We start from the raw sequence: 14,283 nt of genomic DNA on the forward strand, positions 1-14,283 counted from the left end.
AGATTCAAGCAGGGAACTCTGTGTGGTGATGGGGGAGGAGCTCAACCCCAGTGACATCCTTCTATTGCTGTTAATTGGACTCACAACCTGCACTAAGTAATTGTCCATAGTATTAGATACTGAGGGAGTCTTTTGCTTTGACATAGTGCGCACAGGTAGCTAATAACACACTTACACTCAGTAACCCTGTACTTAGGCAATAAAACAAACAATAAATAACGGTTTTGTGTGAAACAAAAGCACAGGTAGTCCACAATATAGATGAAAAAAGAAAAAAATATATAAGTCTCACTGGTTATATACCACAGGTGTCCCTCGGCAGCGACGGACAAAGGTCCTGGCCCAGCCCAGTCACGGTCAGTCCCGGACTGTCACAGACTGTCCGCCCTTAGTCCGGGCTTCGTCCCGTTGCGCATCCGCGGTGCGCGGGGAGGGAGGGATTAAGTAGGAAGAGGCGGGGCGGGGAAGAGGCTCCAGCTGCGGCGATTGCCTGGCCGCTCAGAATGCTGGGCCTCGCAGTCCTGGCCCCTGTCCTCTCTGAACAACAGTACTCTCAGCCTCTGGTAAGGGCAAGTGGCAGGGCTCCAACGAAGGCAGGTCACGAAACTCCTTTGATGAGCTGGCAGAGCTCCCACGAATGCAGGTCAAGGTAGAGGGATTCCAACCTTTACTACGGCTTGCGAGCGGCGTCCGCGGAGCGGGGGCCGCGAGCCGTTTTCAAGCACTGCAGAGAGGCGGGGCGGGGAAGAGGCTCCAGCTGCGGCAATTTCCTGGCCGCTCAGAATGCTGGGCCTCGCAGTCCTGGCCCCTGTCCTCTCTAAACAACAGTACTCTCAGCCTCTGGTAAGGGGAAGTGGCAGGGCTCCAACGAAGGCAGGTCACGAAACTCCTTTGATGAGCTGGCAGAGCTCCCACGAATGCAGGTCAAGAGAGAGGGATTCCAACCTTTACTACGGCTTGCGAGCGGCACCCCTGACAAAGTCTTCAAACTGGGGGGCAGATTTACAATAGGATGGTGGAGGTTGGCTTTAAGCTAAAATTGCTAACGCTGTCCTCCGCCATTCTGAAAAGCAGGGATGCACCGTATTTACAATTATACTGTGCATCCCTGCACTTTCCTCAGCACTGACACTAAATTCAGCTTCCTAGCACCAACCCAGGCACCCTTGTGCCATAGTGTAAGGGTTCATGCATTGAGGGAATTATTGTTTATGTGCAGGAAGGGATTCATTTCTGCACACAGACCATCACTAATGGTGATTTGTAACTCCTATATGTGCATTGTGCAGCACAAATTGAAGTTGCAAATCATAATTTTTTAATGATTGTTTATGTGCAGGAAGGGAACACCTTCCTGCACAGACACAATCAGTCATGGCGATTTGCTGTTGGCAGCACACACAGAAACAGTAAAAACGAAGAGAACGTAATAATTTCTCCTTGTTTCATCCTGTTGAGACCAGGTTATTTTTTTTGTTTTAATTTTGGCGCTGCCCCACTTTTACGTCATTTTTGTAAATAGAGGCAGGGTAAATAGAGGTCCCCCCTTCAAGTGTAGCTTGAAGGGGGGGCCTTACTTGCAAGGCGTCGTTAGGTCACGTTAAGTGGCTTAACGCCACCTTGTAAATAATTCAGAAAAGGGGGTGGTGATGAACAGAGTGTCTGAATTAAGCAGACCACTCTTACCCAGTCCAAAGATCAGGGCTTGATCCATCACCGTTATTTAGCTCACTGCCCCATCCCAGCTCAGAACCTGGCTATATGCAAATTAGTCTGTCCCTGGCCCAGTGCATCATGGAAACAGGGCAGAACAAACTACCAAGCCAATTCTTCACCAGAAAGGATACAAGCTACCGGGGACCGGTTTCTGGCATTTCAGCCTCGTCGGCCCGGCTTGCTTGAATCCTGATGGAGCAGTGAGCAAGGGACTCATGTCTGAGTATACCCTGCCACACCTATAGTGGCCAAAAACGATTCAGAAAAGGGGGTGGTGATGAACAGAGTGTCTGAATTAAGCAGACCACTCTTACCCAGTCCAAAGATCAGGGCTTGATCCATCACCGTTATTTAGCTCACTGCCCCATCCCAGCTCAGAACCTGGCTATATGCAAATTAGTCTGTCCCTGGCCCAGTGCATCATGGGAACAGGGCAGACCAAACTACCAAGCCAATTCTTCACCAGAAAGGATACAAGCTACCGGGGACCGGTTTCTGGCATTTCAGCCTCGTCGGCCCGGCTTGCTTGAATCCTGATGGAGCAGTGAGCAAGGGACTCATGTCTGAGTATACCCTGCCACACCTATAGTGGCCAAAAACGATTCAGAAAAGGGGTGGTGATGAACAGAGTGTCTGAATTAAGCAGACCACTCTTACCCGTTCCCATCATGCACTGGGACAGGAACAGACTAATTTGCATATAGCCAAGTTCTGAGCTGGGATGGTGCAGTGAGCTAAAAAACGGTGATGGATCAAGCCCTGATCTTTGGACTGGGTAAGAGTGGTCTGCTTAATTCAGGCACTCTGTTCATCACCACCCCATTTCTGAATCATTTTGTCCACCATAAGCGTGGAAGGGTATACTCAGATGTGAGTCCCTTGCTCATTGCACCATCAGGATTCAAGCAAGCCGGGCCGACGACGCCTGAAATGGCAGAAACCGGTCCCCGGAAGCTTGTTTTCTTCCCAGTACAAGAATTGGCTTTGTAGTTTGGTTTGCCCTGTTCCCATCATGCACTGGGACAGGAACAGACTAATTTGCATATAGCCAAGTTCTGAGCTGGGATGGTGCAGTGAGCTAAAAAACGGTGATGGATCAAGCCCTGATCTTTGGACTGGGTAAGAGTGGTCTGCTTAATTCAGGCACTCTGTTCATCACCACCCCCTTTTCTGAATCACCTTGTAAATAAGGCAAAGGGTTTATCGCCACAGGAACATCTCAAAAAGTGACATTCTTGTGGCTATAAGCTCTTGTAAATATTCCCCTTTGAAATTGACAGACATATGTTGTAACTGCTGTCGACTTCTGATACCTTCTGATTCGCCCCTTATCCCCCCTCTTTTTTTCATCCCTTTGCTCTTTACTTCTGATCTCAACTCTTTCACTCCTGTTCTGTCACGCTTTCACAGCAGACCCTATATCCATCCATCATGTTCGGTACGTTTTCTGGGGCAGTCCCCCATTTCAACATTAGCCAGCGAACAATGTTTTCAATGCCCTATTTCATTTTTACAATGTAATTTTTTACTATTCCTTCTTTGTGAAACATGACATGTCTCATACTGGTCTTTTTTCTCTATTGTGTTATTGAACATGAATAAAATGTTAAAAAACATCTGAAGAATAGCATGGTTTTCAATCAATGTTAGTTTCATTTCATTTGTTGGGGGTCGGCACAATATAGCTATATGTTCTATATGTCATTTTTTCATTTAACCAGTAGACTGGAGCATTTGCCCATCTACAAATTGTTTTTTTTTCTGAATTTGTTTACAATTATATTATATTATATTATATTATATTATATTATATTATATTATATTATATTATATTATATTATATTATATTATATTATATTATTATATATTCATGACAGGAGCTTGCCAAAATAGTGATAAGATCACAGGATACAAAGTCCTACCATCACAAGACGACAAGTAGTGGAATCAAATTAAATAGTGATGGGCACAAGATCACACACTAGGATAGAATGATGTTTTGGTATTGAAAATCATTAAAGACAATTTAAAATTAGGCCAAATGTGACCTAAAATATAATGCCTTCCTTCTGTAATTTACTTACAAAACAATGCATTCACACCACTGCTTACTTGAAACACTCACCGATTTTAGTGCATGAACTACTAAAAAAAAACAGCAAATATTTGCTGATCTCCCATGTGACATCCATGTAATTTACACATTGTTGTAACTCAGACTTTTCCTCTAATATTCCTTCTTCATGCATTAAAAGGAGGAACAGGAGCCTGTTTAAACTATTTTAAAGGAGTACCTTGGAGGACAGAACGCCGAGTTTAAAATAATTCCTGGATATGCAAGTGCTTGTCATGCAGGGCTCAGAAAACATAAAAAAGCTTCATATCCAGGCAAAGTTCTTCCTTGTCTCAGAGGTTAAAAAACACAGGGGCAGATTTACAAGCCCCTTGCGCCTCTTTTACGCCGCCGTTGCGTCACTTTCGTGACGCAGCGGCGTCGCAAAAGATGTTCCATGGTGCGGGGTATTTACAACGTGACGCATCTGGGAGATGCATCCCGTTGTAAAGCCCTGTGCCATAAGGAGGCGTTCCGGCGCAGGGAGGGGGGGGCGTTCCTGCGCAGGAATGTCTCCTAAAAGTGGCTGAGTGAAATCTACAAGATTTCACTCAGTCACTTTTAGGCCAATGCTGTGTCAAAACCCTGCGCCTGCTTGAAGCAGGAGTAAGGCTTGACGCAGCATTGGACAGATAGGGCGACGCAACTCCGGCAATGCGCCGCCTTTACGGCACAGATGCGTCACGCATCTGTGCTGTTTTTGCCCCATGTTGCGCCGCATTGTAAATGCGGCGCACAATAACTGGCGCATCCCTGGGGATGCGCCAGTTATTGTAAATCTGCCCCACAGTGTACTGCTATGAGGGGAACTGGCATCCATGTATGGCTTAAAAGGTATTTTCCCTTCACCATTAAATAATAGGTCTTAATTTCAAGATGTTTGGTGGTTTAGCTGACATTTAAACCTCCTAGAAAATTCAAGCTGTTCAGAGTCGCTCAGAATTAGTTTGGCAACCCTGAATCAAGATATCTGAAGCAGAAAGGCTCTCATGAATTTATTTGGGGATTTTGGAAGCAAAAACGTATGACAGCTGAAACATTCTCGCAAGCTTGGCATTTGTGCATGCCAGACAGCGGGGCCAATTACGATGTTGATCGGAAAGAATTCCAACTGACTCAGGCTCGAAATGGTTTCCGACCGAATCGGATTTGGGGAGTCCGACCAACCAATTGCGATGGTTCTGAACACCGTTAGGTCAGACTCCCATTTACATCAATGGGAGCCTGTGTTCTGAGTCCAACCGACAACATAGGCTCCCATAGAAATAAGAGATGGGTGGGGAAAATCGTGCACCCTGTGGCAGACACCCCATTGTGCCTGTCACTCTGTTCATGGTGTTGAAGAGGGGTCCATGGGTACCCCCATGGGCCCCATTTGAAAGGCCCCGGGTGAAGGGGGCCCACTATGGGTCCCCAAAGTAGGATTACGCCGGCCAATCCATGTCGGAACAACCGATTCAGAAAGCCTGTCCGAATCCGATATTGTAATGCGTCAGTAGGAAACGCGCTCCGTAGACCCATATGAGTCGGTTCTGAATGACTCTGTTAATCCAAATGCCATTCGGAACCAAGTTGGAAAGTCCAAACGGTATCCAACTCGTTATCAATCGTCGAAGGCTTTCAGGTTCCAAATCATATTCAGACTATCCCAATGCCATTCGGAGCCTTTCCGACCAACATCGTAATCGACCCCAGAGTTGTAAAATTGTTTGTTTATTGGATTTGTCATGCATGTACTATAGCAATGATTTAAAGTGGGGCACGGCCAAAACATTGACATAAACTGTTCCATCAAGCAGTTTAAACTAATTATTTTAAAATTCAAGGATAACATATTTAAAAAGTTAGAGTTGAACAATTCAGCTTCTAGGCTAGAGTCCGTATAATCTTTAAGGGAGATATTTAGATAAAGGAAATGAGAAAGAGGGAAAAGAGTGAGGAAAAAGAAATTAGATAAAGGCACATGATAGCATAGTGGTGTTTGGATCTCAGCTAAGGATAATTCTGTGACTTTTTTATTGGTGGTTGATTGGGGAGTTTAAACTGTGAAGACAATCTGATAGAATATTTGATATAGGTCATAGAGGGGAGATTTATGTGAAGCTAGCAGAAGAGAGATTTAGCGGAAGATGGAGTAGTTTGGTGGGATCCTTTCATTAATTCAGGAGGGATAAGTGCATCATCTGTGGGCGAGCAAAAACTTTCCTTTTAAAATAGAAATTACTTGATCTGCCCTTAGAGAGGGTGAAATGATTACAAGGACTTTTCCTATTGTCGGTGACAGTTAGATAACTGCTAGAGATTCCTATCATAAGATAGTGATGTTCTAGAGAACAATAAAACAGTTCTCAGGGAGTGATGAAACAATCAAGATGACCACTTCCTAAAGTAGCTCTTGCCCTTCGTTGGCAATGTCCCCTAAATATCCGCCACATCATCCGTCCTCAGGCAAGGCAGTCCTGATACATAGATGCTGCTTCACCTTTGGAATCCAAGGAGCTGTATAACACGCATTTGTGAAGAACTGGAAAAGTAACCCGAGTTGGGGCCTGTGTGGTGTAGGAGGCCCTGAACTTGCATACGAGTATGGCTGTGGCTACAGTGACCAGCGGGTGAGTGGGATTCAGACACGGGGTTGGTGACCCCAGACAGCAGCACTTTGGAACTCCCGTCAAAATGGAGCTAAATCAGAACAGGTTGGAGTAGCCTACACTACTTTGAGCATCATCAAGCTGGGAGAGTCGCAGTGCAGCCAGCTCCTTGTGCTGGGCACGGCACTCACTGGAACAGGGTCGGCCACCCTAGTGCTTAAGCGGATCCTCCAAATTCTGCCAGCAGGCATGGGGCCGGCCCGCAAGGCTGTAAATGACTGCGTTTCAGCTCTATGCTTGACCCCTGAAGAGCTCCAGTGGCCCGTGAGGAGAAGCAGTGACACCGGGCTTGATAAGATACAGAATAGGAACCCATTGCAAGTTGCACCACAGCCAGCAGGGAGACTCCTGACAGCTCGATCGTGGCAGGTTGAAACAGCCTTTGTCACTAGGTGATCAAAGTGTGTGCATGCTATATCTCATTCAACCTCCATGTGAACACTTTGCTGGGCCTGCTATACATCATACCACAAGCTTTGATATAGGTACCAGTCATTACCCACAAATGAACGGTGCCTGGGCCTGCTAGGAGCATTGAGACAATTACTGCTGGGGCCCACAACTAGCCGGACTCACCTGGGAATTGATCTGGAAGCCTGCTGACTTGGGGATCATTAAGAGTTCATACCTTAGCTATTAACAAGTCCCCCATATTAGTGTGAGGGTTAATAGGTGTCCTGAGAAGAGACAATGAGACCCATTGTCAGGCTTGCCTGGTTGTGTGTTTGAAAACTCCAGAGTCTTGAGGGGGTTGAGGAACGAAGAGTGTGAAACCCCACAGGCTGAAAAGGATATCCGTGGTGACCCTGGGCTTGTGCCGGTGAGAACTACAGCAACCCCTTCTGCCCCACCCTTGCTCTATGAGTTGAATCTATTGCTGGTAGGACTGCTACAGAACAGCTAGTAAATGATGACCAAATGCAAAGGAGCATGAAACGCACATCAGACTACATTGATAAGCATGCTCCCCCCAAAGAGACAACTGCAACAGGAGAGACCCTAGAACAAAGGACATCAACCGACCAGGTGCCCAGGTGAGCGAGCCCCTCACACTCCATGATATAATGGAGGCAATTCAAGGAGTGCGCACCCCCCTAGAGACCAAAATCGATTCAGTCACGATGGAGGTCGCACTATTGACAGCTGAGCTGCACATAATGGGCTCTCTGATGAAGGAAGTGGAGGGCTTTAATGGCATCCTTAAAGTCGACACAACAACACTAAAGTCTAAGGTCAACAAGCTATAAGCCAACACAAAAACTCTTCAGACTAGGTTAGAGGGCTATAAAGGCCAACCAAGATGCAACCATATTTGCATAATTGGAGTTCTAGAACACACTGAGGGGCTTGTGGTCTACCTGTTTGTTAAAGACCTCATACTTAAAACATTGCATACTCATGGCATTGCAATCAGTACTTCTTGGTGGGGAATGCACATCCTGTCCGTGGCGCCCAGCTGCATCCGGAAGCACAACCTTGCCTGATAATAGCCAGAATCTTCAACAATCGGAACCTGAACATTATTCTACCAAAGGCTCACAGTGCCCACACCACTTACCCATGAGAATGCTACCATTACTTTCTTTCCAGATTTCACACTTCACATGCAAATATTGCATTGCAGTTTTTTTCAATTTAAAAGAGCCCTGAGAGACCATGAAATAAAATACTCCATGATCTTTCCTGCTGAAGCAAAACATGGTACTTCATGATGCCATTGGATACTTGGGACTAGCTTGAAGGCTGGAGGGAAGTTGGAAGACTGAAACATGAAACATGCCCCAGACAGCCGAGACAGGAGGGCGAAACAACTGCGCAGCAGAGTGACATTGGAAATCAGCGAAAGCGAAGCAGCTCCCCATGATCTGATACATCCTGAGAGCCCAAATGCTGGAAGAAAATCAGTGACTATTACTGGAGTAACTGTAAACTGTCTATTATCAAACAACATATGCCAATCACCATGCCCATCCCACCTGCATTGACACTGTATTAACTCACCATGTACAGATTGACTGTTGGGTTTGACAGCTTGCGGAATGCGTGAGAAGCAGCATGGTCTTGGTTATACCGTTCCTTTTATTTTGGGGGTGGGTATGTACAGCACTTTGATATTAGCCTTAGCCACCTCTAGTTCAACATGTTATGTTATGGTGGCAGTCATTCTGCAGAGTTGGGAGGACAGTTTCAGGTCGACTATGAAGGGAGGCAGAGAGGGGGGATTTGTTGGGGATTTGCCTTGATTTGCTCTTTATGATCTTGTTTCAATGTTTTATGTGTAGTGCACTATTGTTGACATAACCAAGATTTCCTCTCCTGAGACCTATTTGGGGCACCTGTCCCCTCCCACCACGGTCCGTGCAAACTGACAACCCCGCAGCTTCTCACACTCACAATCAAGGCTTGATGGCTTCTAATATTAAAATAGTATCCTGGAATGTCAAGGGACTAGAAGACAAAATGAAAAGAGTGGTAGTACTGCAAAACTTTAGGAGACATGCTCCTGATTAAATAAAATAAAAATATATGGCTTTCCTCCAGGAGACCCACATCCATGGAAACACCTGTCAGGCATTGGACAGGTGGGAATACAAAATGATAGTCCATGTGGGATATACCATGGGATACAGTGGGGTGGGCTTCCTGATGCATAAATCCCTGCCATTTACAGCGCAGACCACCTGGCTAGATCGATGTGAGAGATATTTGGGACTTTCTGGAAGATGGGAAGATAACACACTCAATATCATATCAGTCTATGTTTCCCCTCAGGCTGCACAATGAGGCATTCTCTGATCCAGGTGCTCACCTTCTACAACTCCAAGACAGCTAACTAAAATCAGGGGGGGATTTTAATGCTGCTCACTGTGAGACTAATGACCTTTGGTCTTCTCGACAAGCTGGATCACACCTTCGTCCTCTGAATGACTTTTTGACGGCCCTTAGACTCATTAAACATGGTGTGCCGCAACCCAGTAGAGCTACAATACACATTCCACACATGGAAGCCTACCGAAGATCAACTACATCCTCACCCTGTCCAATTGTCCTTGCTTTAGGTAGGTTTGTCATCTTGCCAGGGGGTTATCTGACCTCTGCCTAACCTGGACGGTTTACGGTGTACCTGATCAAAGTGGAGGAATGAATAGTGTTTGGGTTTTGTGTTTAGTTATGTTGGTTAGAGATGTTTATAGATTTTTTTATTCTAGATTTAGTTATGATGGTTTGCAGAATCCTTTTGAGAGGACCACAGGGCACGCAGGGGTTATTTGCCCCAACCGTGGTGGTTGAAGTGTTTTCCTTCCAATATCCCAGTGTCTGACCTACTGAGGATCCAGCTCAACTGGGCTATGTAACCCTTCTGTAATTGATGTAATATCTTAAAAATGGTAATTTTACCTAAAGTTTTATATTTCTTTAGGTCCGTTCCACTAGAAGTATCTAAGGGACAGTTATAACAACTACAATCATGTTGTATGAGAGTTTTATGGGCCCATGGGAAATCGCGAAGGTCAATGCACTTTATGTCCTTACCTAAGGAGAAAGGGGGATGGACCGTACCCGATTTTACATTTTATTACTATACATGTATTTTGCAAAACATCAGAATAATGCTCACGGGTGAAGACATTACTGACCCCGCAGAACACCCCTCCATATATCAGATGGTACTAGGGGCAGAAGTTAGGAATTGTCTGTTTAGGAAATGGGACTGTAACTATTTTAGGAGGACGCGCTTTAAGGTAGCAATTGCTGCCTACAAGGTATAGAGAGCAGTGCGGAAAAAGCTACAAATTGAGAGGGTTTCTTTCTATACTCCAATAAACACACCCATCTTACTCCCTGCTGTCTTCACTGACAGAGTTGCTCAGATATGGAAGGACAAGGGAGTTACATCTAAAGGAAATTTATATACGGATGGAGATCTGCTCTCCTTTCAGATGTTAGCTGATGAATTTAAACTCTGCCAAATGGAATTCTTTTGATTTTTTCAGATGAGATGTTGAAAGAAGAAAGGATAATAGAGCCATGCTTATTAGTTGAGGCTGTTAGATGGAAACAACGCATTGGCGGGATTTATAGGTGCCTATTGGATAAGCAGAGGTATGATTTGAAAACCCAAAACATAAGATGGAGAAATAGATTGGGAGAGCAGGTAATATATATATAACAATCAATTGTTATGGCAGGGAAAACTTTAATATTAGCCAATTTAAGAAAACAACATTTTAAAACCATTTTTGATTTATACCATACCCCTGCAAAGATGTTGAAATGGGGTGCCCAATGATGGGAAATGTTTTAGATGTGGGGTAGATGGGGCTGGTATTATGCATATTTTTTTACATGTAGGAAATTGACTCAACTCCTGGACCATATTGAGAAGTGTCGCTCAGAAATTACGGGAGTTAAAATCAATATATCTCTGTATGTTATGTTCATGGGTATAGAGGGGATTTAAGGGAAGGACAATCGGCTTGTGATTTAAGATACCTAGTTTTCATAGCAGTGGTGATAGCTCGTCTTTGTATAGCCTCCTTATGGCTTCAAAAAGAGGTCCCAACCTTTGAAAACTGGAGAGCTAGATTCCTTGTTTTTTTTATTCTCAAACATAGTTCATATGCTCTCAAGGGGGCACAGAAACGGAAACTAGGGTTGTCAATATGCGGGTCCAATGATGAAGCACATGAAGGAATAATATGAAATTAATGTTGTTCTGCTTTTTTTATTTTTTTATTTTATTAGTTATCTTGTATCCCCTGTGTATATGTAAGGAATTTTCTGTTAGGAAATGTATGTTAACCTCTGTAGGAATAATTGGATTTTCACTTACCTCATTTGAAATCTATATTATATATATGCATTTCAAATTTGGGATTGCAATAAAAATAAATGTGACCCAGTGTTAGTACAGAGAGGTGTTTATTGTTAATTGCTTGGTAATGTATGTCAGTGTCACTGTTAGGGAGGAATGATTAGTGTTTGGGTTTTGTGTTTAGGTATGTTGGTAGGAGATGTTTATAGATTTTTTGTTCTAGATTTATTTATGATGGTTTGCACAATTCTTTTCAGAGGGCCACAGGGACCACAGGGGTTATTGGCCCCAACCGTGGTTGTGGAAGTGTTTTCCTCCCAATATCCCAGTGTCCGACCTACTGTGGATCCAGCTCAACTGGGCTAAGTACCCCTTCTGTAATTGACTCTCAGTAGTAGCTGTTGTTGAGCAGTCAAACCTCTCTTCCGGGGGGATGTAGATACATGTCAGTGAACATGACTCATGACTCAAAGTGCACACAGTACGAACATTAACTGAATGTCCAACCAAATACTTGCTTTTATAAGAAAAGGTAGCATTTTATTTCTAGCTCAGGTAAAGAAATGCAACATTCACATTCAACTACACCATCCCCATTGAGGTCGAAGCTCTAGCAGTTGTCAGGCAAATTCACGACCCACCTTCAGTCATGTAACTTGTTCAGAGATATTTCCCAATCACTGGTACACAAACTATTAGGCCATACTCAAGAATTCTCCCATTTGACCCTCTAGGAACTTAGGGGCATGTGAGCAAGGGCCATATTACCGCTTTAGCGGCACTTTTTGCTCCTAAAGCAGCAATATTTGTATCGCCCTATTAGCAAGCTGTCGCTAACAGCAGTTAGCGACAGCTTTTAGGCGATAGGAACCGGTTTGGGGCCCTCTTTGCATGCCAGCGATATTTCTCGCTAATGACATGCAAAGTGGGCGTACCCAATCTGTTAGCGACTGAAAGCAGTCGCTAACACAGCTATCACCTATTAGCAAGGCAGGCTGTGCGATTAAGAAAGTCGCGCTAAGCGTGATTATCGCCAGATTCTAACGCCTGCTCAGACCATTACTTAACCTGTTTATCCAATGGGAGGTGGATATTCAGGTTAAGACACCATTAGCGTTAATGCCTGAATATCGCTGGATTTCCAGCGATATTAACGCATTAAGCCGCTATCGCCGGATATATTATCGCATCACAGATAAATGTTGCTAATAGCATGTTATCTCTGTGATAATATCTGGATAGGATAATAGGAATAGCGATTTCCTAATTGCGATATTTTGTGAATCACAAGCAGAAAATCACTTTTCCTATTGTATGAAACGTTTTTGAGTTCGATTAGCGATTCGTAGTGGTTCACAAATAGATCTACCTCATGAATATTAATGAGGTAGGTTGCAATTGGTTGACCCACTATGATTCCCTGCCACACAGGGATCGTGGCCTGCTGGGGTCAGCAGACTGCAATGTCTGTGATTGCTTTTAAGCACAGGAAAGCAGGATGCATTAACAAAGTAAAAAATGCAACTTTAAAGTTTTATTTTATAAAAGTAGGTGTGGTCTGTGGGACCACTACCTGCTCTTAAAAATAGTTTACCAGTTATTCTAAAAGGAGAAGAGGTCAATTGAGTACCCCTTCCCATTTACAAATGGGTTACCACAAAGTTTGAGTTGGTGGTAAAGTGGAAATATTTTGCGTCTACATATAGGTCGCAAAACATTCATGCATACCAATATCAAATGGTATTTAGAAGAGACGCCCTAAACATGCAAACGCAAAATACTAAATAAATCAAAAACAAATTGTGATTCGGTAACAAGTTACCAAACCACATTCGGGCTTTGTACATGCCAAAAAGCATTTGTCTGGTTGCAAATGGGCCGATTCTGCGAATTGGCCCATTTGCGACCAGAAACGTACGTGTCCCTTAGTCCAAAGTGTCTATGGGGCCATGGCACCATTAGCAGTGAGTTTTCCATGGGCCAAATTGCCCCAGTTCACGCCTTACCCACTCTTGCAGCACAGAAAATTTCAGTGAAGCAGCAGGGGCTTTCAAACGCACAAGTCCTGCTCAGTTCGGAGAGGTCAAGCTGCTACCGACCCATGCAGTAACACGTGGTGGTACAGGCTCTCTCTCCAGGGTGGCACTGCTGGAGGTCTTCCAGAGTTTGGTGCAGTTTCCTGCGTCTTTAAGTTCTGGTGTGGAAGACACAGTAAGTTTACTTTGCTCAATGGGGATGTAATCCTTATTTCAGCTCCTGACTGGAGCCAGCGAGGGTGTGACTTACTCACCCATACAGCCAATTACACACCAGTCACTCACCTATTCATACAGGCACTGACACACCCACTCACCCACCCATATAGCCACTCCCACACCCACTACTTACTCATTCATAGACCACTTACACACCCACTCACTCACCCACACAGCCACTCACACAGCCACTTACTCATCCATTCAGCTACTCATAGACTCACTTATTCAACCATAGAGCGAGTCACATACTTACTCATATAGCCACACACACACACACTCACACATGGATACACACAGTTACACAGATACATAATCTATGTTTAAAACAGGAATCACTCATTAGTAGTACAAACTATACGAATGTAATGTTTGTGGTACGTTAGTATATATGTTTAACACTGATAAAGTTTTAGAATGTCATCAGTGATGTCACTGACCATGTCATGACTGATGTAACTTGTGAGGCCATAAGCAGTGCATTGCAGGGGCTCAGCTAACTACAACTGCTGAATTTCATTGGTTTTGTGCGAGTGAAATGTGAGCATAGCTGTCATATCCCTGTAACTTTTGTTTTTTTAATGAAGAAAGAAGATATATATTATATATATTACCTACTGGCGGTCTCCAGTAGGTAGCTATATTTATGACCTATTTTCCATAGGAAATCCACAACATTCTATTATCAATAACTTTGGCGCCGGTCAACGAATCTTCGTGAAATGTTCAAAA

This window comes from Lissotriton helveticus, chromosome 6, assembly GCF_964261635.1.
Source record: "Lissotriton helveticus chromosome 6, aLisHel1.1, whole genome shotgun sequence".
Lineage (NCBI taxonomy): Eukaryota > Metazoa > Chordata > Amphibia > Caudata > Salamandridae > Lissotriton > Lissotriton helveticus.